The sequence below is a fragment of the Crocuta crocuta genome, unplaced genomic scaffold (genome assembly GCF_008692635.1).
Source record: "Crocuta crocuta isolate KB4526 unplaced genomic scaffold, BGI_CrCroc_1.0 scaffold201, whole genome shotgun sequence".
In the NCBI taxonomy this organism is placed as follows: domain Eukaryota; kingdom Metazoa; phylum Chordata; class Mammalia; order Carnivora; family Hyaenidae; genus Crocuta; species Crocuta crocuta.
In genome coordinates, this window is record NW_027527813.1 from 317,221 (window position 1) to 341,655 (window position 24,435).

The following is a 24,435-nucleotide window of genomic DNA, read 5'->3' on the forward strand; positions in this document are numbered from 1 at the left end:
TCATGAGAAGTGACTGTTGCTGATTAAGATGTTAGAATTTGGGAATCCAATCCAGTTAGCTAATCCCATCTCAAAATGATGTACAAAGACACCATTGTAAACTGAACTGTAAATGCCTCAACAGGGTATTAACACTTGAAACACTGAGTCAATTCACTAAAAAATGGAAATGTTTATAATTAACAATCTCTGGGAAAGACAGGATTTTAATAAGAAAATCATAGGCATGTTTCAGAGAGCATACTAAGCCCTTCTTCTAATTCGTTCAATTTTTTTTTCCAGAGAACATGTACAATTGTCATAAGCCTGTTCTCAAAGGTTCACTTTTATAATAGCATATTTGATTAAATTTTAAACAAAGGAAAGCTTCCAGTCAAGAAAGCCCCAAATTTTGATGGCCTATTTACTTCCCATCTTTGCTCTGCTGAATTTCTACTCTTCAGAGAGTCTCCCACACCCAGAGGCATAATGAGAAATAACTTTAAACAGTCAAACATGGGCACCAACCACATGAATGACTGGATGTTTGGGGGCACCCCAGGGATGCCAAATTTAACCTTTCCCTGGTTGGACTGAGAAGGGCTGACAGGTACTGGGGGAGCCCCCCAGAACAGGGCAGCACAGAAGGAACTCACAGAGCTTGAGACCAACATCTACAGGGCTTATTCATTTTACAACACGAGTGCTGGCGTCTGTAGCCTCTTCTCTCTGGCTCAGTCAACACTATCCACCACTGTCACCTACACTGTTTCAGACATGGCAAATTCGAGGTTCTGCTCAAATAATATTCAAATTACTGAAGCTGAGGAGGCACGAATCTGTGGCTTCTTATTCCTCTTCTGATGGTAAATATTACAGTTGCAAGTAGTAGAGTAAGAGCTGATGTGTTGGAGTGCTGGGCTAAACACGTAGAACATAAAGGTAAGGATTAAATCAGTAAAGGAAAAAGTCAAATCACAGACTCAATTCTCGTGTCAGTGAATAGCAAGCCAAATGGCTCTCAGCCTCAGATATACGTGACCGTTTTTCAAGGAACTCCAAAAAATACAAACACCTAGACCCCTCTCCAAACCTACTAAACTGAGACCTTCAAAAAAATGCAAGGATAATGCCATTAAACCATTTAAAAAGTAATAATACTGATGTGGGAAAAAACAGCTCCACATATAATTCTGGAGCACAACCGTGGTTAAAATCTACAGATGTGGCCAAAATTTCTAAGCTTACACACACCTCCCTACCTGCCCACTTCATTAGTGTTGTCTTCCAGACAGTTCTGGACCTGGAGTGTTTGATGTCGGTGAGACCACAATCAGGTGCAGGACCTCTCTGCGAAGCTATTGTTCAGGCTGCAGACCTTGAGTCCCCTCCCCTCTCCATCACGGGGACAAAACAGAAAGTAGCTAAGGCCAGAACAACAATTCATGTAGCAGGTTTCTTTAAAGGTTTCTGTTTCCTAACTCTAGTCTCCACTTTCATTAACTTTTTACAAGATGTACTTGCTGGAAATTAAAATGTTCTCTGCAGAATAAAAAGAAAAAATTAAGAAAGAAGTTAAAAATAAATAAATAACAATTTTAAAAAATGTTCTCTGTACTTTGAAAGTACAACTTAGGCAGTGAGTCATGATTAAAGCTTTTTACAACCCTAAGCAATCAGTCAATCAGTCCATCAATCAATAATAAAGGTGCACAGTATTTCATTACACAATGCAGGCAACAACATATTCTTTGTATGACCATGTCATACAAATTTCATGTCTTTTAGGTTTGCTATTCTCGTCTCGCTATTTTTTGGGTCCACCCAACCATTTTGGATCTAGACAGGATGAAAGCATCATTCTGTTTTGTATTCAAGTCATGTTTTTGAGCCCTGTGTAGAGCAGATGTTTGTGAGAACAAATAATGAGACTGCTCCACAGAGGAAAAGCCCAGGGAAAGCACTTTTGCTAACCTTTCTCTCATGCATGTGAAATGTGCTCACACTGTAAGTATGTAAGTGATGCTTTATTAAACTCAGGGATTTGAAGTTCAGTTTTGGGTTTTTTGCCTTGAAAGCTTAACTGTTTTCTCTTTAGCCTTGTGGGGGTAGGCTCTGTGGCACTTCGTCAGAATTCAAAATCTGAAACCTCACATATGTTACATGAAGGTGTGGAACAAATAAATCACACAATTAAATGAATCTGTCAGAAATTTTCATCTCTCATTGGCCTACTAAATATAATCTCCAGTTGGATGTTTAACTCCTAAATTCCAAAAAACTTAGTGATAAAGTCATTTAGCAGTTGTCAGCTAATTATCCATGATTTGTTTCATCCTATGCTTTTGAGAATCAAACTCTAAAAACTTTTAAACTCCACCTGTTAGACATTTGAATTCCAATCAAGTCAGCCAAAGGTTCCAAGTATCTTACTTCCTGGTGATTCACAATGCTCTGTTTAAGTAATGAGGCACATTTTTGTGTAGAAAGTGACTGTGAAAGAAATCTAATTGTACACGTAAGTTGGTTAATATTTTAATATCTATGTTACTGTATTAACAACAATGAAGATTACCGCAAAAATTCTGGACAGCCCACATTTTGTATTAGCCCCAAGAATATTCTTTCTAAAGTCACTCTTCTCCATGCAGCTAACCCAATACCCATTAGTGATACTTCTCAATATAGAACATAATGATAGAAAGCCAGTCTTTCAAAAGATTCTGCTTTAGATGATCTGGATCAAATCACAGGAGCCAGTTTGCATGAACTAAGCAAAGGAGGAGCGATTTTACTGCATCAAACAACCACCATTTTTTGCTATATGACTGTGCAGAAAATCAGTGTTTTTAACAGTTATATTTTGGCTAGTGTTGTATTTTATGTTTGGGTTTTTTTTTTTTGAGACTGTGTAAACATAAAATTCTCACAGAAAAAAATGATAAACAAAAAAAGTACTCCTTGCTGTCTTGTTTAATTTTTTTATACCTTACTATGTTCATAAGTAATTTGAGGTAGCTTTAAATAAACATAAAATAGAATAAAAAAGAGAGAAATCTTGAGTCCAATAATCCAGGGAGAAAAAAATCAAGAGATAAAAACCAAGAATTTAGGTTATAATATAAACTCCACTGCTTAGCAATAAACATGAGTTAGGCTATGAGCTTTCTAGGAACTAAAACAATGGGAAAATTATCTGTTATGTGACCCCCAGTATCCATAAGATAAAAATAAACTCGCGTGTCTGATGTGAAAGAGGTGTTTGCTAAGGCTTCCATCTCAATCAAGTTGTAATATAAATGTTTCAAGTCAACCTTACAACTTAAACACAATGTTGTATGTCAGCTATAACAACAACAAACTGGTTGCTCAAAAAAAAAAAAAAACAAAAAAAAACAAAACAAAAACTAAGTGTCCCTAAAAGTAAATCCTGAGAGACATTCTTTTCTTCCCCTCTGAAATGTAAATAAGAGGATTCTTAACAATACCCCTGCAGTAAATACAAACATAAGATGCTCAGGGTTCTTTCTAACCATGTCTCTCACAGCAGGTCAACAGAAACACAATGCAGAGACAACAAAACCCAGCTGTGTAAAAGCACTGGGGAGGAGGGGTGCCACAAGAGTGCAGCACAAGCAGGCAGCTGTCTTGTCTGATAACTCATGAATACGTTTTTCAGGATCTAGAAGAGTAGCGGGCGGTGTATCTTTCAAGCCACACTCCATAAACTTTTGATGAATAGTGAGGCATAATGAATTGAAGATATTATTTTCTAACAAGTAGAATATAAACGAATGATTCAGTTTCTCAGTGGATCTTTATCTGGATTTCATTGAAAGGCCCTATTGATCTAAAGCTTCCGTAGACATAACTGATATTCTCGTCAAGGGATTACCAGAACTAAGGGCTCCGACACGTCCCTGATCCACAGCCTACTTACCCCAGCTGTGTGAGATGATATGGTCCCTAATTCCCCACCTCTTCCCTCCTCCATCTTTTATAAGAAGATGAAAGACAAGACTATTTGAGACGTTAATAAATTGCTATCACGCTATTCAGCCTCATTTTTAAAATATGGAATTAATTCTGAAATTAAGAAAAAGCAAAGCATAGACTAGACACAGACTACCATAGACTACCAAAGTCTTGTTCTAATGTGTCTGAGCTGCTTGGTGTCAAACCCATCAGGGGTAACAGTTCACAAAGCTCAGGGACCAGATGGTAAAGGCACAGGTTGCTTTGCAAAGCACTAGAAAGCATTTGGAATCTTCTTGCTATTCAATGGATTGCCCGACATTTGTTTTGCTTACAGAAAACACAGGTACATCTACTACCACACTTACTACACCTACTCATCAACAACTACTAAAATGGACCAATATTACTTGTTGGCTCTTCCCTCAGGCCCGAGTCTTGTTCCCAATTTGATGTAGAACAAATAATTAGGGCCAAGTCACTGGACAGGTAGTACTTTCATAATGAGCCAGAGGCAGAGTGTCAATTTGTCTGATTCAGGTTTTATAATCCACATCCTTTCCACTGAAGTTTTCTTCCCTTTAAGCTCGAGACAACCAGGTTAAACAATTTAATACTTACTCTTAGAAACAGGACCCCAGTCGATATTAAAAAGTCATTATAAAATTACTACTTACTGTCCAGCAAGCAATCTGAAAAGAGCTGTAAACTCAAGAGTTGTTCCAAAAGTCAATATTCCTAATTCACCAGGCCAATGTTTGTAGGAAAAAAGCTTAATGCTCTAGCCCTCCATGGCTTGTAAGGAGTCAGACAGGCTCAGCTGGGATTTTGAAGGCAAGTTAATAAAGGGAGGTGAGGCAAGGGTTAAGAGAACTAACAAGGGAAAGTGAAACACTCAGAAGTTCAGCAGTAGGAAACTGTCCCATCTTCAGGCCCCAGAGGCTGGTGGAGAAAAACAATGTAACCAAAGGCATTGACAACTGTCGGCTCTAGTTTCAACGCCTTTTTAATCAAGGATGCACAGAGAACTTCCTTTACTTAATTGGGAGGAAAAGGGAATCAAGACATAAAGAGAAACTTGATTGAAACATGCTAGCAAAGACTTTTCACCTACATACCACCATTTTCACATAGAAATGTAATTTGCACATATGCAACAAGGAAACACATTTCAAAAGGTAATTGAAACTTGAGCAAAACAGCTGGTCTGAAACAAAAGCTGGCTCTCAAGGTGAGTTTTTTCCCCCAACTTAAATGTAAAATTTGGAAGAATACTGCCTGAAACACCCCCATGATAGTTAGTGAAAATGATATGCTGCAGCAGGCAGGGTGACTCACGCCAGCAGAGATTCACCCAATATGGCCCCCTAGAGAGAAAAGGAAAAGTAAGGTCAACAATAATTTAAAACTTTAGAATTATTCCAGAAACCTACACATTCCCAGACTGGAAGTTGAACTGGAAGCCAGAGTGTTTCTCTGCCCCGCAGGAACATTTAAATTAGGGAAGAATATACATCTGCAAAAGAACCTTCTATCCTTAGGAGGATGTGACCACAAAAGGGGAAAAAATAATTTATAGGATGAATGAATTGCTCTGGGACATGCAAGATACATGTTGCAACACAACCCTTTAATTTTCTACAATTAATTAGAAGCTCAAGTCCCTCCTCCTTCAAACTGGCAGGAAGACATGAGTAATTTTGGGCTCTCTGCACCCTTCCTAGGACTGCTAAAATAAATCTATAGACTGATAGATCAATAGATAAATAAAACTGACCTTTCAGCTTTTCAGGTTCTGGGCAGAGAAGAGCCTCAGTCTGTGGCTGTCACAGATGCCATTTGGTCTTGGGGCCACAAGATGCCACTGTGAAGCAGGAGTCTCTCACCATCTGTCCAAGCTGTCGGGCCATCTGCGGCCCAAGCCAACAAGCTTTATTTGTTGGTAGGCAGCAACCTGGCAGCTTCACCCACTTTCAGGCCAAGCTTGGCCACCATGAGGCTTGGCCCACCCTTCAGGCGACAGCTCTGTCCTCATAGGTGTCCCCTCAGATCCTGATCCTCAGAGTTGCAGCATTTAAGTGAGGTCAGGACTTTCTGCCTCCCAGGAGGCCAAATACCCTTTCTTCCTCTTACTCCTGGGGGATAAACCTGTTACCAGACAGAGAACAGGTTCCAAACTCAGGTTCAGATGCTCAAAATCATTACTCGCGAGACAACTGATGGTAGGAGAGAACAGCCGCTTTATTCAGGAAGCCGGCAACCTGAGAAGATAGGGGACTAAGGTCCCAAAGACCATCTTTCATGTCCGGATGAAGTGGGAGGGGCTTAAAGGGGAAAGCGCGAGACATGTGAGAGGCAGGGAGCGCTGCCTGCGGGAGAAGCAGATGCCCAGGCAGTTAGTCCGTTTATCCACAGGACTCTGAACAGACTTGCTGGCCTCCGCGGCAGCTGTTTTTGAATGCAATGTGGTCAGGCCTTATCTTCCGGAAAAGTTCGGTCCTTCACTCCTCAAGGCCAAATTTGGTCTGCAACTCTCAAGCAAAGCAGGTTACTTCTGCTATAGAGTAGGGACCTTAGGTCAGCAAGCAGGGTCCTTAAGCTTGAAGTTAGTTAACCATTAAGACCAGTTGGACCAGTTCAAACCCAGGTAGATTTTTTCTCTCTCTCTCTCTCTCCTTTCAACACTATAAATCTTGGTTTGTTCCTCTCCTTTTTTTAGGTCAATTGCCTTAAACACAAGCGTGTGTGCGCCATGCAAATCTTCTCAATGGCTTTCTTTCAGAAGGCTCTGGGCTAATCTGCCAGCACCACTAAAGAGGAAGACCCTCCGTGAGTAAGAAAAACTCAAGTGTTAGGAATCCACAAATTTCTGGGAGAGAAAATAAAATCCACTTCCTTCTTTCCTGATGATGCTGCAAGGGAAAATGAAGAACGTAATTTTTTAGGTCACCCCACTCTCCTAAATTCATAATAAAACTATTTTTTCATTTACTATTCAAAAAACATTTAATGAATTCCAACTGTGTTTTAGGCAGTATGAAAGGCATTGGAGATGGAATAGTGAGAAAAAAAGTATTGTCCTGCTATTACAGAATTGACCATCTCAAGTTACCATAACGCAAGCCTATAGACTCACCTCTGGAGAAACAGAAAAAAGTGCAAGACACGAGCCCTATGTGAGAAGGGTGTTTAAACACAGCTAAGATACGACATGTACATAAAATTATCTATGCTAAAAAACAAAAGTACAAGTGGAAGATTCCTTACATGGTCCTAGTTGTGACTAAACAATTGCCAAATTTTAGGAGCAGAAAAAATTTTAGGAGGAATAGGCATTTAACTCAGAACCTGAGGAAGATGAAGAATCTTGAAATGTAAGGAGAGGAAACTCCAAAATTATATTAAGTTACAATAAAGGTGAGAAAATGCCAAAAAATTCAGCATATTTAAAGAACTTTTAAGGGGAGCAAAAAACACTTTAATTTTGTTTTTAAAGAAATATTTAAAATACACAGACTGGCATATGAGAGTATATCACTTCACTCTTTAGAAAGCTACTGTCAGTTGTGTTTTCAACTTGGAAGTATCAGATAAACTCATAATCCATAATACTATCCTTCAATTTCCTTGTATCATTAAAAAAAATTTGTTTCTCCCTGTTTCTTCTTCATCTGCAAAACGTCAGTAGAGAAATCCTCCATCAGAAACCAAACACTTTATAGGGGCACCTGGGTGGCTAAGTTGGTTAAGCCCTTGATTTCAGCACATGTCATGATCTCACAGTTCGTGAGTTTGAGCCTCACATTGGGCTCTGCACTGATGGTGTAGAGCCTGTTCAGATCTCTGTCTCCTTATCTCTCTACCCCTCCTGGGCTCATGTGCTCATATGCTCACTCGCTGTATCTCTCTCAAAAATAAACATTAAAACAGATGAATGGATCAAGAAGATGTGGTTTATCTATACCATGGAATACTACATGGCAATGAGAAACAATGAAATCTGGCCATGTGTAGCAACATGGATGGACCTTGAGGGTGTTATGCTGAGCGAAATAAGTCAGGCAGAGAAGGACAAATATCATATGTTTGCACGTATAGGAGGATTAGGAGGAACTTGACGGAGGAACAAGGGGGAGAAGAAGGGCGGAAATGGTGGGGGAAAGGGAGAGAAGCAAACCATGAGAGACTCTTGAATGCTGACAAAAACTGAGGACTGATGGATGTGGGGGGAGGGGGGGATGGGCATGGAGGAGGACACTTGTGGGGATGAGCACTGAGTGTTATGTGGAAACTAATTTGACAATAAACTATTAAAAAAAAATAAACATTAAAAGAAACACTTTATACAATCTCAATGGAAGAATAAATCAACTTGATAATTTGGCAATTATCATTGAAAGTCTAAAAATGATAAAACCATCTTGACTGATAAATCCACTTTTGAAAATTTATCTAATGCCAACAGACACATGAAACGATGCTCAACGTCCTCATCATCAGGGAAATACAAATCAAAACCACACTGAGATACCACCTCATGCTGGTCAGAGTGGCTAAAATGAACAAATCAGGAGACTATAGATGCTGGCGAGGACGTGGAGAAATGGGCACCCTCTTAACACTGTGGTGGGAATGTAAACTGGTGCAGCCGCTCTGGAAAACAGTGTGCAGGTTCCTCAAAAAATTAACAATAGAACTCCCCTATGACCCAGCAGTAGCACTGCTAGGAATTTATCCAAGGGATACAGGAGTGCTGATGCACAGGGGCCCATGTACCCCAAAGTTCATAGCAGCACTTTCAACAATAGCCAAATCATGGAAAGAGCTGAAGTGTCCATAAACTGATGAATGGATCAAGAAGATGTGGTTTATCTATACAATGGAATACTACATGGCAATGACAAAGAATGAAATCTGGCCATTTGTATGAATGTGGATGGAACTTGAGGGTGTTATGCTGAGCAAAATAAGTCAGGCAGAGAAAGACAGATACCATATGCCTCTACTTATAGGGGGAACTTAACAGAGGACCATGAGGAAGAAGAAGGGGAAAAATAGTTGGGGAGAGGGAGGGAGGCAAACCATGAGAGGTTCTTGAATACTGAGAACAAACTGAGGGCTGATGGGGGTGGGGAGAAGGGAAGAGGGGTGATGGGCATGAAGGAGGGCACTTGTTGGGATAAGCACTGGGTGTTATATGGAATCCAACTTGACAATAAACTATGAAAGAAAAAAAAATTAAAAAAGAAAATTTATCTAAAGAAAAAATAAAAAATTTCACAAAGATTTTGGTGAAAGATATTCATTATCATTATTTTATAAAAATAATGATTTTTTTGAAAGTGAAATAAATTTAAGGCAACTTACATATCCACAGTCATGGAGACGGCTAATTTATAGTACAGTCATATAAAAGAAGGATCTCGAAAATACTTAATGATACAAAAATACTGCTCACAAGGTGAAACAATCAGGTTATAAACTATGAACAGTATGACCTCAAATACATAAAATATTATGTGTATATAATATACAGATGGAAAGAAAGATGTTAAAAAATATTAAGAGCTATTATCTCTTGCCTGTAGCATTCTGAGTGAAATGAATTCCTTCTTTATGCCATCCTATATTATTTCAAATCATCTATAATAGATATATCTTTGGAAAGAAAGTCTTGCACTTGCAGTCTTTTGACCCCAGCCCCCTCAGCTGTAGAAGAATGGGCTTTAGACTGGGTATACTTTCTTACCAAGAGTTGGAGTTCTCTCAGGTTATGATGGACCTAGCACCTTGTGTGGGAATATCTTTCTGCATTTCAGACTGCTCACTGTATATTTCCTTTCTCAGCTTAAGCATTGTGTCATATGTTTCCTGGCTAACCCCACTGTTGTGTCTGTCCCCTGAAGGGCAGGGATGGGGTCCTTCATTCTTTGACATGAGAAGGGTGTGAGCAGATCAATTACCTTTCATCAGCTGTATTGATAAAAACATAAGTACGAATGGTCTAAACACACCAATGAAATGAGACAAATTTTCAGATTAATGAAAAAAACAAGATTCAACAATTTGTTGTTTATAACAAACTCATTTTTTTACAGATAATTAACTGTAAAAGGATGGAAAATGATGTACGTTACTACCACTAGCCAAAATAAAGTTTCAGTAGCTGCATTAGTATCAGACATATAGAATAAGGAAAATGATAAGTGAAAGGCAAGCATAAAATAAGAATAGATGGGTCAATTATCTAAAAAGACATAACAATTCTAATTTTGTAGGCACATAACAACAAAGTTTCAAAAATACGTGCAGTAAAACATGCTAGAACTGACAAATCTGCAGTTGTAGCAGAAGATATAGAATAAGTGGAGAGATATCAGTAAAGATACAGAGAGCCTGAAAAGCAGTAGCAACCAACTTGACATAATTGACATTTATAGAACACTTCACTCTACAAATTGCAAAATATACATTCTTTTCCACTGTGTGTGATACATTCATCAAGACAGATGTTATTATGCCAATACATTAAATATAAACAGATATAAAAGAATACAAATCATACAAGGGATGTTCCCAAAGCATAGTAGAATTTAAATACCAATAACAGAAAGATATCTGAGAAATCTCCAAATAGTAGGAAACAAACAAAGCACTTCCGAATACTCTAAAAAGAAGGAACACTTTCCAACTGTTACTATGAGGCTAATATTACCCTGATGCCAAAACCAGATGAAAAGAGTACAAGAAAGAATGAAAGAAAGAAAGAAAGAAAGAAAGAAAGAAAGAAAGAAAGAAAGAAAGAAAGAAAGAAAGAAGGAAAGAAAGAAAGAAAGAAAGAAAGAAAGAAAGAAAGAAAGAAAGAAAGAAAGAAAGAAGGAAAGAAAGAAAACTACAAACCAGTCTTTTTCGTGAACATAGATGTAAAAATCTTCAATAAGTACTAACAAGTTTTATCAAGAAATACTTAAAATAAATGATACCTGGGGCGCCTGGGTGGCTCAGTTGGTTAAGCGTCCGACTTTCATCTAGGTCATGATCTCACTGGTCCCAAGTTCGAGCCCCACATTGGGCTCTGTGCTGACAGCTCAGAGCCTGGAGCCTGTTTGGATTCTGTGTCTCCTTCTCTTTCTATAAACAAACAAACAAATCTATCTCCATGATCAAGTAAGAATCATCCCAGCAGTACAAAGCTGATTAAAAAATCAAATAGTATAATCCACCATATCAGTAGACTAAGGAAGAAATGCCATATGACCATTGTAATAGATGAAGGAAAAGCATATGATAAACTTCCACATCCACTGATGTGATGAAAACTATCGGCAAACTGATAAAACACATCTACAAGAACCTACAGTAAACATAATTTTGAAAGACTGAATGTTTTCTCTCTAAGATTAAGAATAGGGTAAGATTGTCCTATTTTACTACTCCTATTTAACATCATACTGAGAGTTATACCCAGTGTAATAAATAAAGCAAGAAAAATAAAAAGTACACAGATTGAAAAGAAATAAATACAATTCTTTTATTCAAAGATGATATAATTATCTATATAGAAAATCTTAAATAATTCCAAAAACTTAGAATATAGAAATAAAATCAGCTAGTTCTCAAGTTATATGGTCAATATAAAAGAATCAATTATATTTCTTTATACCTGCAATGCATATTTAAAATATAAAATTAAAGAAAAGAACCATTTATAATATCATAAAAAATACATATAAATATAACACATATGTGTAGACTGTATGCTCAAATTTGCCAGGTGCTGATGACAGCAAACAAAGAACTAAAGAAATAAAAACATTAACCACCCTCTTAAATTGGAGGAATAAATTTTGTTAAGATATCAATTCTCCCCAAATTTTATCTATAGTTTCAGTGTAATCCAAATCAAAATCCCCACAATCCTTTTTGTAGATAGCAACAAAATTCTAAAATTTATATGGAAAGTCAAAAGAACTGGGATCATCAAAACAATTTGGTAAAAGAAGTACAAACTTGGAGGACACAGTACAGATTTCATGATTTACTAATCAAGAGAATATGTGATATTGGCTGAAGGATGAAGACAATCATTAGAAAAGAATAGTATCTAGAATTAGTCTTACATGAATATAGTCAACTATATTTGACAAAAATGAAAAAGCACTTCAGAAAAGGGAAAAAATCATATTTTCAACAAATGGTGTTTTTAAAACTGAAAAGCAGGAACCTCAGCACATACCTCATCTGTTATTCAAAATTTGACAGATGGTAGTTATACTTGTGGTGATAAACTTGTCCAATTACAATGGTGTACACCTGAAACAAACGTAACAAGTATACTCAGATAATGTTTTTTTAATTTTTTAAAAATTTGAGGAGCGCCTGGGTGGCTCTGTTGGTTGAGCAACTAACTTCAGCTCAGGTCACGATCTCACGGTCCGTGGGTTCGAGCCCCGTGTCGGGCTCTATGCTGACAGCTCAGAGCCTGGAGCCTGCTTTGGATTCTGTGTCTCCCCCTCTCTCTCTGCCTGTCCCCGGGTAGAACTAACTCTCTCTCCCTCTCTCTCTCTCAAAAATAAATAAACCTTAAAAAAAAAAAAAACTGACCATAGACCCAAAATACAAAGTAAAACTCTCAAAATTCTAGAAAAAAAATAGGAGAAAATTGTTTATAGTTTGAGTTAGGCTAAGATATTTTAAAAATATGACACCAAATGTTCAATCCATGGGGAGAAAAAAATAAATTGGGATTTATCAAAATCACAAACTTCTGCTTTGTGAAAGACATTGTTAATACAGTGAAACGACAAGCCACAAGCAGGGAGAAAATGTTTGCAAATCACATTTGTTACAAAGGACTTGTATATAAAATGTATAAAGAACACTCAAAACTCAACAAAAAAGAACAATCTAATTTGTTTTCAATAAATAAAAGGTCTGAATAGACAATTAACCAAAGAAAACGTCCAGCTGGAAAATGAGCATGTTGAAAGAGGTTCAACATAACTAATAATTAAATTAATAATATAGACATTCAAACCACAATATTAAATGAACAGACATTTTCTTAGAATGGCAAACCATCAAAACTCTGACTACATCAAGGGCTCAGGGAATAATGAGCATCTGGAAGTCCTGTACACAGCTGGTGGGAACGGGAAATGTATGATCACTTTGAAAAACCAAGTTTGGCAGGGATGTCCGGGTGGCTCGGTCGGTTAGACATCCAACTTCTGCTCAGGTCATGATCTTACCGCTTATGATTGGGAGCCCCACATGAGGCTCTGTACTGACAGCTCAGCGCCTGGAGCTTGACTCAGATTCTGTCTCCGTCTCTCTCTCTCTCTCTCTCTCTCTGTCTCTCCCTTGGTCATCCCCTGTCTCCCTCTCTCAAAATAGAAGTAAACATAAAAAAATAAACATGAAAAACTGGTTTGGCAGTTTCCTATAAAGTTCAGCATGTACTTATTCCATGAGTCTGCAATCCCAATACCAGGCATTTACTCAAGAGAGAAAACCTCTGGTCACACAAAAACCTGTAAGGGAATATGTATATCAGCTGTGGTCATACTTGTCAGAAACTGAGAGCAACCCAGAGGTTTTTCCAGCAGTGAATTGATCAACAAAATGTGGTTCATACAGACAATAGAATAGTACTAAGAAATTTTTTTAAAAAACCCACAAATAATATTGATTCGTGCAATAGCATGGATGAATCTTAAATAAATTTTGCTAAGCAAAAGAAGCCAGAAACCAAGTTACATAATTCCATTTTTAGGACTCTCTGGAAGGTTAAAAATGATAGGAATAGACAACAGATCAGTTGTTGCCAATGATTAGGGGTAGAGGGTGAAGTTGACTATAAAAAAACAGGAGAGAATTTTTGAGGTAATAGAAATGTTCTATATCATGACTGTGGTGGTTTTCTGAATATGTCCACATCCGTGAAAAGGGATACCATAAAGAGTAAACTCTTTTTCATGTAAATTTAAAAAGAACCAGGAATAAAGGGAACACAACATAGAAAATAGAAAATAAAATATAATAAGTGAACCTAACTGAATTACAAATAAATAATATAAGGACAGTAATGAGGTTGAGGGGGAAAAAGTAACCTAATTTATCTCCTAAGAATATTATTTTGACTGGACTAAACACCAAAAAATATACATGAAACCAGTACTCTGGTAACCTTGTTTCTTGTGAATATGTGTTAGCAACTTCTAAGGAACTTTATATGTATACTATAATTGAAATAATATGTAAATACAGATAATAAAGGTCATGTTTCTCACTGTTGGAGAAATAAGTTACGAATAAGGTGGACGAACCCTGTGGGGCTGAACTGGAATCAGAGGTATCAGTATAAACTGATGGCTTCTACTGTACACAGAGAGATAGGTACAGAAATAAATTATAAACGAGTGTAATAAGATATGGCAACGTCATGTTCACCCTGACATGTTGCACTGAGAAAGGCACATCATTTCTGTGGTGTTCTTAACAAAAATGGATATCCCCAGTGTAACCATTGGAAAACATTAGGCAAACTTAAATTGAGAGAGATTTGACAAAATAACAGAGTATTCTTCAGAAGTGTATGTCCCTGAAAGATAAGGAAAGATCAAGGGGCGCCTGGGTGGCTCAGTCGGTTAAACATCAGACTCTTGGTTTTGGCTCAGATCATAACCTCACAGTTCTGGTCTCCTCTCTTTGGTGTTTTAAGTATTGCTCATTTCCCCTGAATGGTCTCATAGCCACCATCATGGCAAACCCTGTGTCCAGCACAAGCCGGTAGCTTTGTCACAGCGTCTAGTCACCAGTCTCTTTACTCATTACCTCTCGCTTGAAATAAATTTACTACGGTGCAACTTATATCTCATTTCTTCACTGTTCAAGTAGCTACAATAATTTTCTGACATCTATCTATTCCACTGTGAATTATGCACTCATAATGGAATTTATGAATTCTTCTTAGCTTGTCCTAGATCTAATCTTATAACTTTACTCTTTTTAATATGCAAACAAAGTTTAATTACACCAACTGCTTTACCTCTCCCCTCATAAGTCATTAATCTCTGCATCCAAGCAGCTCCTTCTTTTATCTGCTGAATCTAATCCTGCAGCCTTTAAGATCAAGCTCATCTAACTTCATGTAAAAAGCAGAATGAACCAGTTTCCTGGGTCTCTTTAAATTCTCTACCAAGCTTCTGATGCAAATTGTATCACCTACCCCACTTACCGTGGCTGATTTATTTTCCTTTTCTTCCATCTAATTGTTTCCTGTATTTACTCTTGTCTCCACAGCTAACAGATTATGGAAATAAATTTTTCATGTATTATAGCTACGTATAAAATGCATCCCACCTGACAAAAGATATTTGCTTCAGAGTCTCAAAAGTTATAAGAAATGCAATATAAATTTTCTATAGTAATTAAGTATTTCCTATCACTGATGACATTTTTCATTGTTATATAACAGTTTCACTTTTATATCACACAAGGTATGAAAATTCAGGACAGAAAAAATGTCTTTAAAATCATCTTTAATCCTACCGCAGAAAGGTAAACATTGTTAACACGCAGGTATATATTCAAGACTTTTTATTATTCATATATCCAACCATTTCTTTCCGATACCGATATAATGTAACTTGCTTTCCTCAAAATAGTGCATGTATGTGTACACCATTATATACTATTTTATTATACAGATTACCGTAATAGAGTCACCCAAACCTCAATTATTGAAAATTTAATCTTTGCCCAGTTTTTCTGTATTATTAACAGTGCTATAAAGACCATCTCTATAAAACACACTTGATCAATGGTCTGATTGTTTCCACAGAAGAATTTTCTAAAAGTGGAATTACTGACTTAAAAATAACAAACACGGAAAGGTCCATGATATATAACACCAGTTTGTCGTCAGGAAAGCGTACCGATTTACACTTTATCAACTATATGTACGAGTGCTCGTTGTCATCACACTTTCACGAATCATGAATGCTTTTGGTTTAATCTCGTTAGCTTTTCATGTCATGGTTTTGTCCACTGGTGCATTTCTCAAACTAATCAGCAGAATTAAGATTTGACTTCCACTCACTGACCACTTCCCCTCACAACCCTTCAGCTTGGACTTGGACCAGTACTTTTTAGAGATGCTATTCAGGTAAGTTCACAGTTCTGCTGCTTTCCATCTCCACTGCTAGTCACCTCACTGTTTTTTTGCTTTAAGGCCAGCCCGTACAGAGGCAGCTTGCACCTGAACAGTGAGAGTGGCGCCACCAAGCTCCTTCCTGGGAAAACTACACTCAGAATCTGAGAATCCGGCTGCCATAGCTTTGAACTGTCTCTGAGCATCCGTGCTTCGTCTCGATTTATTTTGTACATCTGTTAGCAACTGTGTCTGTCCTAAGTTCTCAGAGAACCCTGAGACGTTATTATTGGGGTCTTAGAAGGCTTGGAAATATTTCTACATAAATTAATGATAATTGCTTCTTCACTTCATGCATTTCAAGTTAGGAGAGTCTTCACAGGAACTTTCAGCTTTCAGATAGCTGGGGAAACCTGTATTTAAAAGCTTCCCTGGTGATTCAAATTAACCAGAATTAAGAACAACCATTAGAATGTAAATATTCAAGGGGCCCTGGGGTAGCTCAGTTGGTTAAGCATCTGACTGTAGCTCAGGTCATGATCTCAAGGTTCATGAGTTTGAGGCCCATATCTGGCTCTCCGGGCAGAGCCCGCTTCTGATCCTCTGATCCTCTCTTTCTGCCTCTCTCCTGCTTGTTCTCTGTCTCGCTCAAAAATAAATAAAACAAAACATTTTAAAAAAGAATGTACGTGGTCAAAATGTACGTACCCCGTCCATTTTCAACATGCTACTTCAGTGGATGACTTTGGGAGTTTTGATCACAACTCACTTCCTAGCCATTAAATTAAATAAATAGCTTGGACATGCTGCTATGTAGTCTTTTCACCCCCTGATTTTCCTCTCACTAAGCTGGAATTTTTTTCTCCTTTATATTTGGACATTGACAGCTCTCATATCATCGATAGCCCTTCCTGAGTGCTGCCTTCATCTCCCCATAGATACTCTAGGATTTACCCCAGTCTACAGCCAAGTTAACAAATGTTTAACTGCAGAAAACAGTATGAAGACTCTGTGTCTGTCTGCTGTATCCACAGGCCTGGATACCCAGCAAAAACTTAGTATATACATTAAGAACAAACTCTTACTCCCATCTGTAGACCATAAATTTCGGGAAGCTTTTGATTGAGAAACAAGTGAGTTGATAATATAGGATGGATGGCTTTCTAAGTTTGCTCTAAGCATCCAGTTTCAAAAACGTGTACAAGTTGTTGGAAAACATTCAAATAATATTTATTCTAAATGGTTAATATTTATACACAGATAGTTTAGATGACAGCTCTACTTCATTTGAGATTCACCACCCCAAGTATTAAAACAGAAGATACTATTCCATAATATTAGCAGTTTCCAAGAGAAAGCTTAAAGGTGTTAGTTTCCAACCGGAATAACACAAGAGGAGCAAACCTGTGATGGAAAAGACAGTGGATTTCTCCTCCAGGTTAAATATTCTGAAAATCACAGATACCATTATCCAAGGTTAACACCACAGTTATTAGGCAGAAATGCTTGTTCCATTTCTCATTTAAACCCGTACCCTGACTGATGGCTTTCTGTGATAAAAGCATTTATTATTCAGTAGCTAAAAGAGGAGTCAGATCTGCAGAGGGAGAACACGGAGGGGCTGTACTGCTCAGGAAAGGCTCAGCTGTCTCAGTTTCGGCAAGGCTGAATGTATAGGATCTCTCTGAGATTGACTTCCCTTGCAACGATGACTAATGCTAAATATAAACTTAGAGTTAGTACAAGTGAATTCTATGTCAATAAAAATGCATTTAATTAAAACGATGATCTGAAATGATGCAGTGTTTAGGAACAGAATGAATGGCAACCTTATTCCTCTTGGATTTTTCATATTACTGAGGAGACGGGAGAAGCGGGGTAAAGACAGAACAGGCCTTTTTGTACATGAGCACGGTGAGCCTGGTTTCCTCCTGGAAACATAAAAATCTGCCTCTTAATTCCACCCCTACCATTAGATTGGTAGATACATTTCTGAGTCGAAGGCTTCAGTGCCCTGTGGACAGGGAACCGGAATCACTAACCAGTCATGTAAACCTAAGATAATCACTTAAATTCCTTGCTTCTGTTTTGCAACTATAAAACGGCATATTTATTTCAATGCTGTTCCATTTCTACATCCCAGGGATGGAACAAGAATTATATGACATGCTGAGTGTAAAAGCTGCTAGAAAAGTTAACAAGCATTACAAAAACAAGGTGTTTATGGCATTTTTAATCTGGAGCTCTTCCTGAAGGCATGCACCATGTCTTTGCTGGCCATAAAAGTTTCTCAAAATTTTTTTTCTCTCCAAAACATGAAAAGGTGATCATATCTCCATTCATCTAGATCAAGGGTTCTCAATCTGGGCACTTTTGATACCTGAAGCCATATTTAGTTGCAGGGGGCCATCCTGTGCCTGTGTCATGTTTAGCAACATCTCTGGTCTCTACCTACTAGCTGCCAGTGGTAACCCTCCAGTAGCAATAATGAAGAATGTTTCCAGACATTGCCAAATGTGGAGATGGGGTAGGCAAATCACTCCCACATAAGAACCACTGACTTATATCCTATGTTAAACATGTGGGCATAAAAATTATTTTGTTAAAAGTACATCATTCTTTATAAGATATGCTTATGCATGCCAAATGATAAATTATATGTGTATATATATATGTATATATATACATATAAATTTCCTTAAAAAATCAGTGATGATGCTGTCAAATCCATTATTGCCATACTAAATGCTATTAAAATAAGATTAAACAGGTGAGAGGGATATAAAAACAAGCATCATAGAAAGTTACACAACAAAAAACTATCAAGGTGAGAGCACAATATTAGAAATAAAAACCAATTAAATATTTGAATATGACCAGACACCATATAATCAAAGCTTAAATGCAAAATAAGAAACAGATAATTAAGTCAATTTAAAGTTAATTTTCTTTTGTAAATTGCTAAAGCAAAAGTTGTAATGTCAGCAGATGACACTAATCAAATGTGTGTGTTTGAGATGATCAAGGCATAACTATTTAACAATGAGGAATGAGAACAATAGCCCAGACTCTCAACATTTTCTGAATTTCACAGTTGGTTCTTAAAGTCCCCATTATTTGATGACACTCTGTAAGGGCTGAAATGTAACAAATGAAAAGAAATATCATTTCCTCACATTTTATGGTTTTTATTACTATTGCTTTGGCAGCTAAAGTAACCAGCCATCTGGTTCCTCTGGAGAGGCTTCAGAGTGGTAACAGTGTGGTCCACTGCGAAAACCATCATGAACTGAAAGCAACAATAAGCTCCCCTACCCTGCTAGAGCCAAAGATTAGCAAGCAAGAGAGACAGAGGACTAGAGAGACAAATTCAAGGTCAGGGAAAGGCAAAGCAAAGACAGAAAAAGAAGTTTGATGGTACATTTTCTACTATTTTACTAGTGACCAAGTTCACTCTTAAGGCTTATTGTCTTATTTATTTAAAATAAAAGCTCTATTTTATGGGCAATAATAGTTGATAAATGTCCTCTTATTTCCCCTTCAGACATTTGAAAAAGTTGTTAAAAGCAGCTGAATAAGTTTAACTTCTGTCTTCCGTTTCATGTGATTAAAACACAGGAGTATTAAATCTAATATTAGATACAATTTTTCTCCCTGTTCTACAACTTGAAAACCAATGAATGACATGCTCTGCCTTGAGTTAAAAACCAATAACATTTGTTAAATTGGTATCCTATAACAGATCCTTTGCTACATGTCTCCAGATACTACTTTGTTTAAACTTAGCACAAGGTTAGGAGGCATTGGTTATATTGTGAGAAGTGTACTTGAATATGGGGAATCTTCTGCACTAAATGTCAATTTAATAGTAGTACTCAAGACTGAATAAAAGGGGGAGAAGTGGGTGAGCAGAAGGAATGTAAGACAATTTAGAAAGCTATAACCATCATGCAATCATGAACTAAAACCTAAAATTCTAAAATTAGAATGTGAGAAATTTAAAAAAAAAATAGGAAGGGCATAAACAAGAGAGACAAAAATAGAGCCACAGGGCATGGCAATTGGGGACATTGGAGAAGATCCATGAAATAAGCTAAGAATCAGCCAGTCCCATGGATCTAGTTAGTACAAAGCTAGACTGTCTAATAGCAGTGGATAACTGGGTCACTTGGAGTAGCTTGACAGTTTAAGCATCACACTGTTATAAAATCACTAGTGCAATTTTAGTCGTGTTATCTATTCCAGACTATTTACCCTGCGGAGATCATTGCCTCCACTCCTATTACTTGTTACCCTACTTCTTTCACTAAAAAAAGTCATCAGGCACAAATTCTCTCCTGTTTGTCAAAGTTTCAGTAACTAAGAGTTCTACATAGTCTTAGAGGTAATGGGGAAGTGGAGGAAGTCAGAGCAACTACCAGTCCTAGAAAGTACCCATATGCCTTGACTTCCGGTTCTCCCAATTTCCAAGCATGCCTGAGGTAGTGAAGGAGGAAGCCAGACCAGAAGGGCCAGAAAAAGAAGTCATATATATGCCAGTTTAAAGATCGGCTCAAACTCTGAGGCTGCTTCCAACAAGTACTACTGCAGCCTCCAACCCCATGCAATTATATTTGGGCTTCCGTCTGGTTCCAAGGTAGCAGATTGTCCAGTACACATGTGCTTTTGTTGTGACTGTTCACCTGGGACATCCATCTAGATGTGGAAATTTGATTGAAACCATGGACAATTTGACCCTCATGAAACATCTTCCTTTCACCCCAAAACTGGCTTATATCTCTACCTCTTCACACAGCCTCCCTTCATCTTGGTCTCACAGAATGTATCCACCTCGAAGCTCAACCCTTCAACCTTTTGCCTTCTTCAAGACTTTGCTTCTTCAGTGATTCCTACTTTCACCAGAATATTCAGTTTTTCCTGCCTTCAGCCTTTCTTCTCTGTTGCTTCCATTTTCCCCAATCTTCTAAAACATGCTTTGGTCTCCTTTTATCTGAAAGAAAAAGAAATGTTGATGTCATCCAACCTTCCCTTTAGCTGCTTTCTTCCTCTTTTTAAAAGTAAAATTGAATTCTGGAAATTTCTAAAGGAGATGTTTCTTCTCTCACAAAGTAGCACCTTCTGTTCTTCATTTCCTTATTCCTAATCTGTTGCAATCATCACCAGTCTCGAACGGTGGGTTCCTCTCAAACAGCGTTTTTCACACCCAGTCCATCTTGCAGGCTTCTCAGCTTCTTCCTTACAGCCCTCTGTTATTAATCACTCCCATATCCATCCTTCCTCCATCATACTAGTCTAGGCTCCTCTACTTCAGTAGCCATTTAAGATTGCTTAATTGGCTACTCTAGTTTCCTAGAGAATTCTTAAGTAATCTCATGTGGTAATATAGGGAAGCTTCTTGGCCATTTTTCATCTTATTGTCATCAACTTACATGTATAAACACATGAGCTTGGAAAACTGTCACTGAAAAAGAATGGTGCAGGTAATTTCATTTCCTTTGGGGTAATTTATATATGCTATAACCCTGGTAATAAACCAAATCATAAGGTGTTCTATAGTCCTTTCATTTTTTTGTATAATGCCATAACAATTAGTACTATCTATTACACAATATAGAAAGCAGCCCTTTCAATTGTCCAAGTGATGAAAGGAAAGCTATTATTGTATCTTGTGACTGCTAGTCAACATAGGCAATGTTCTGTCTCTCTTGGACTGGCTTGCTCCTCTACCACGTTTGGCATGATCCAAAATTGAAGGAATGGTAAATAAAATTTGCAAGTCAGAGCTTTCATTAGGGAGAGACTTAGTGCAAATTTTGAGGGCCTAATGAAGAAAGTATAATGAAAGAAAAGGATTCCTTAAAGAAAAGAAAAGGCATTGAAAATGAATTGTGTCTACTGTATAATTTTCCAAAGACCCAAAGATGTGGCTCAGGGGCATTAATGTAAATGCATTCCACAAAACTAAGGCCAGAGCAAAACTAAGTCTCTGAACTAAGGCATTAGTGATGGGCACAAGGCTTCCTCTTCGCTGCCCAGCACTGTTGAGAATATACACTAAAGGTGTGTCATTTTGGCCTCTGTTCATCTCTTCCTAGCAGGTCTGTGACCTTGACCAAAATGAAAAACAGCTGGCAGTCACCTCAGTTATCTAGTGCTACCTCACGTCAGGGTATTTTATATTTTGTTTTGATATATTGATCAGGGTAGACTAACTTCTGTGTAAGAAATCTAAAAATCTCAGCTTAATTAAATTAAACTTGGCTTTTATTTCTGCTCATATCACAGTCAAAGGCTGGTTGTGTGGGGGGCAGTGGGAATTGTGGGAAAGACTCTGATCTACATAGAGAATTAGAGATCCAGACTCCTCACACCTGTGGCCCCAATTCTCCTCTCTGTCTGGGGAGTCCTCTCCATTTACCTACCATATGAGGAAAGATAATTATGGAGGTGTTTACAGTCCAATCCTGTAAGTGGTGAGATATCACTCTGAACATATTATATTAGCCTGCCACCAGCCTCATCGCCACACCCTACAAGAAGAAACATCAGAAAATGTAGTCTATTTGTCCTACTCAGAAAGGGTCTTGTAACCAAATAGAAAGCATGAACAGTAATGTTAATGTCATCAATGACCACTGGGGGTTGTTTCTAGAATTGTGGTGACCCACATGAACTAAAATGCATTAGGGTGTTTCTAACACGTCCATGCGTGGTCAATCCCTCCTAAACCTTGAACTGCTGGTGCATGTTCATAAATAGGTGATGATTACACGTTTGCAATGTGACATATGCACAGTATTTCTAATAATTAAAAATGATGTATTATCCTAATATCAAAATTGGACAAAGCTATAACAGAAATAGAAAACTATAGACCTATATTTCATATGAATACACATATAACCCCCCCAAAATGCTAGCAAACCCATCCAGCAACATATAACAAGAAATATACCTTATGACTAAGTGAGATTTATCCCAAGAATGTAAAGTTGGTTTCTCATCTGAAAATAAATTAATGTAATACACCATATCAATAGAATAAAGCAAAAAAAAACAAACAAACACATGATTATCTCAGTTGATCTAAGAAAGCATTTGAAAAAATCCAACACCCTTTCAGGATTAAAAAAAAAATTGTCAAAGTAGGAAAACAAGGAAATTTCCTCAACCTGATAAAACACAGCTATGAAAAACAGCATATATAATGGCAAAAGTCAGAATGCTTTCCCAACATGACCAGGTTCTAGCTAACAAATTGGGCAAGAAAATGAATTAAGGCATACATACCAGGAGAGATAAAAAGAAGTGAAACTATTTCTATTTACAGATGACACTATGTTGCATACAGAAAAGCCTAAGAAATTTACTAATGATATATTAGAATAAACAAGTTAGCAAGATTGCAGAATAAAAGATCAATACTCAAAAATCTACTGAGTTCTATACAATGAACAATTTGAAAATGATATAAAGAAGGGCGCCTGGGTGGCTTAGTCAGTTAAGCGTCCAACTTTCGCTTAGGTCATGATCTCACGGTTCGTGGGTTCGAGCCCCGCCTCGGGCTCTGTGCTGACTGCCAGCTCAGAGGCTGGAGCCTATTTCAGAGTCTGTGTCTCCCTCTGTCTCTGACCCTCCCCTGCTCACGCTGTCTCTCTCTCTCTCTCTCCTAGAAATAAATAAAAATATTTTTAAAAAAAGAAAATGGAAGATGGCGGAGAAGTAAGGAGCTCCGTACTTGCACTCGCACCCATACATCACACAGAAAAGATCTGAAGCCATTGGAAACCTTACAAAACCTGAGAGATTGGGAGACAAAGGACGCAGAATCCACTGAGAGAGCCTTCTAACGTGAGTGCGAACCGGGGAAGATAAAATCGGGCCGGGATCGGAGACTCCAGGGTGGGAGACGATCCCCCTCTACCCTCTACGGGGAGTGAGAGGGGAAAAGGAGAGAGTCCGAAACAGAAAAACCTCCGCTCGGGGGAGAAAAACCTCCCCTCGGTCCATAGAAAGACCGTACTTGCCAAATACCTGCACACCAGGTCCCCTCACGCCAACTGGTCCTGGGGGGAGCTGAGCACACAAACTGCTTCTTTGTGCTGGTTCCTTGAGGCTACACTTCAGAGCGGTGGCGCGCCTGCCGCCATTGTAGCTCCCGGGCGGCTGGGGACCCTGAAAGAGCCGCGCAGACACCGGGCGTCTGCGCTCCTGGCTGGCTGGGACTCTAGAGGGAAGGCAGAGAACTAAAAACTGGATTATTAGCCTGTGAGTTCGTGTTTCGGGTGACGAGCCATAGAGGGACCCGGTTTTCCTCACTCCAGCGG

At 38.1% G+C, this 24,435-nt stretch overlaps 1 long non-coding RNA gene across 1 annotated transcript; it reads right to left on the reverse strand.

Annotated features, from left to right (window-relative positions):
* Nucleotides 1-6,080: 6,080 nt before the first annotated feature.
* LOC144240564 (uncharacterized) lies at nt 6,081-21,089 on the reverse strand. Its single transcript, XR_013337754.1, has 4 exons — nt 20,892-21,089; nt 12,191-12,267; nt 10,938-11,085; nt 6,081-6,866 (listed from the first exon to the last, which is right to left on the reverse strand). It is a non-coding gene; the product is annotated as an uncharacterized LOC144240564 (long non-coding RNA).
* Nucleotides 21,090-24,435: the final 3,346 nt, after the last annotated feature.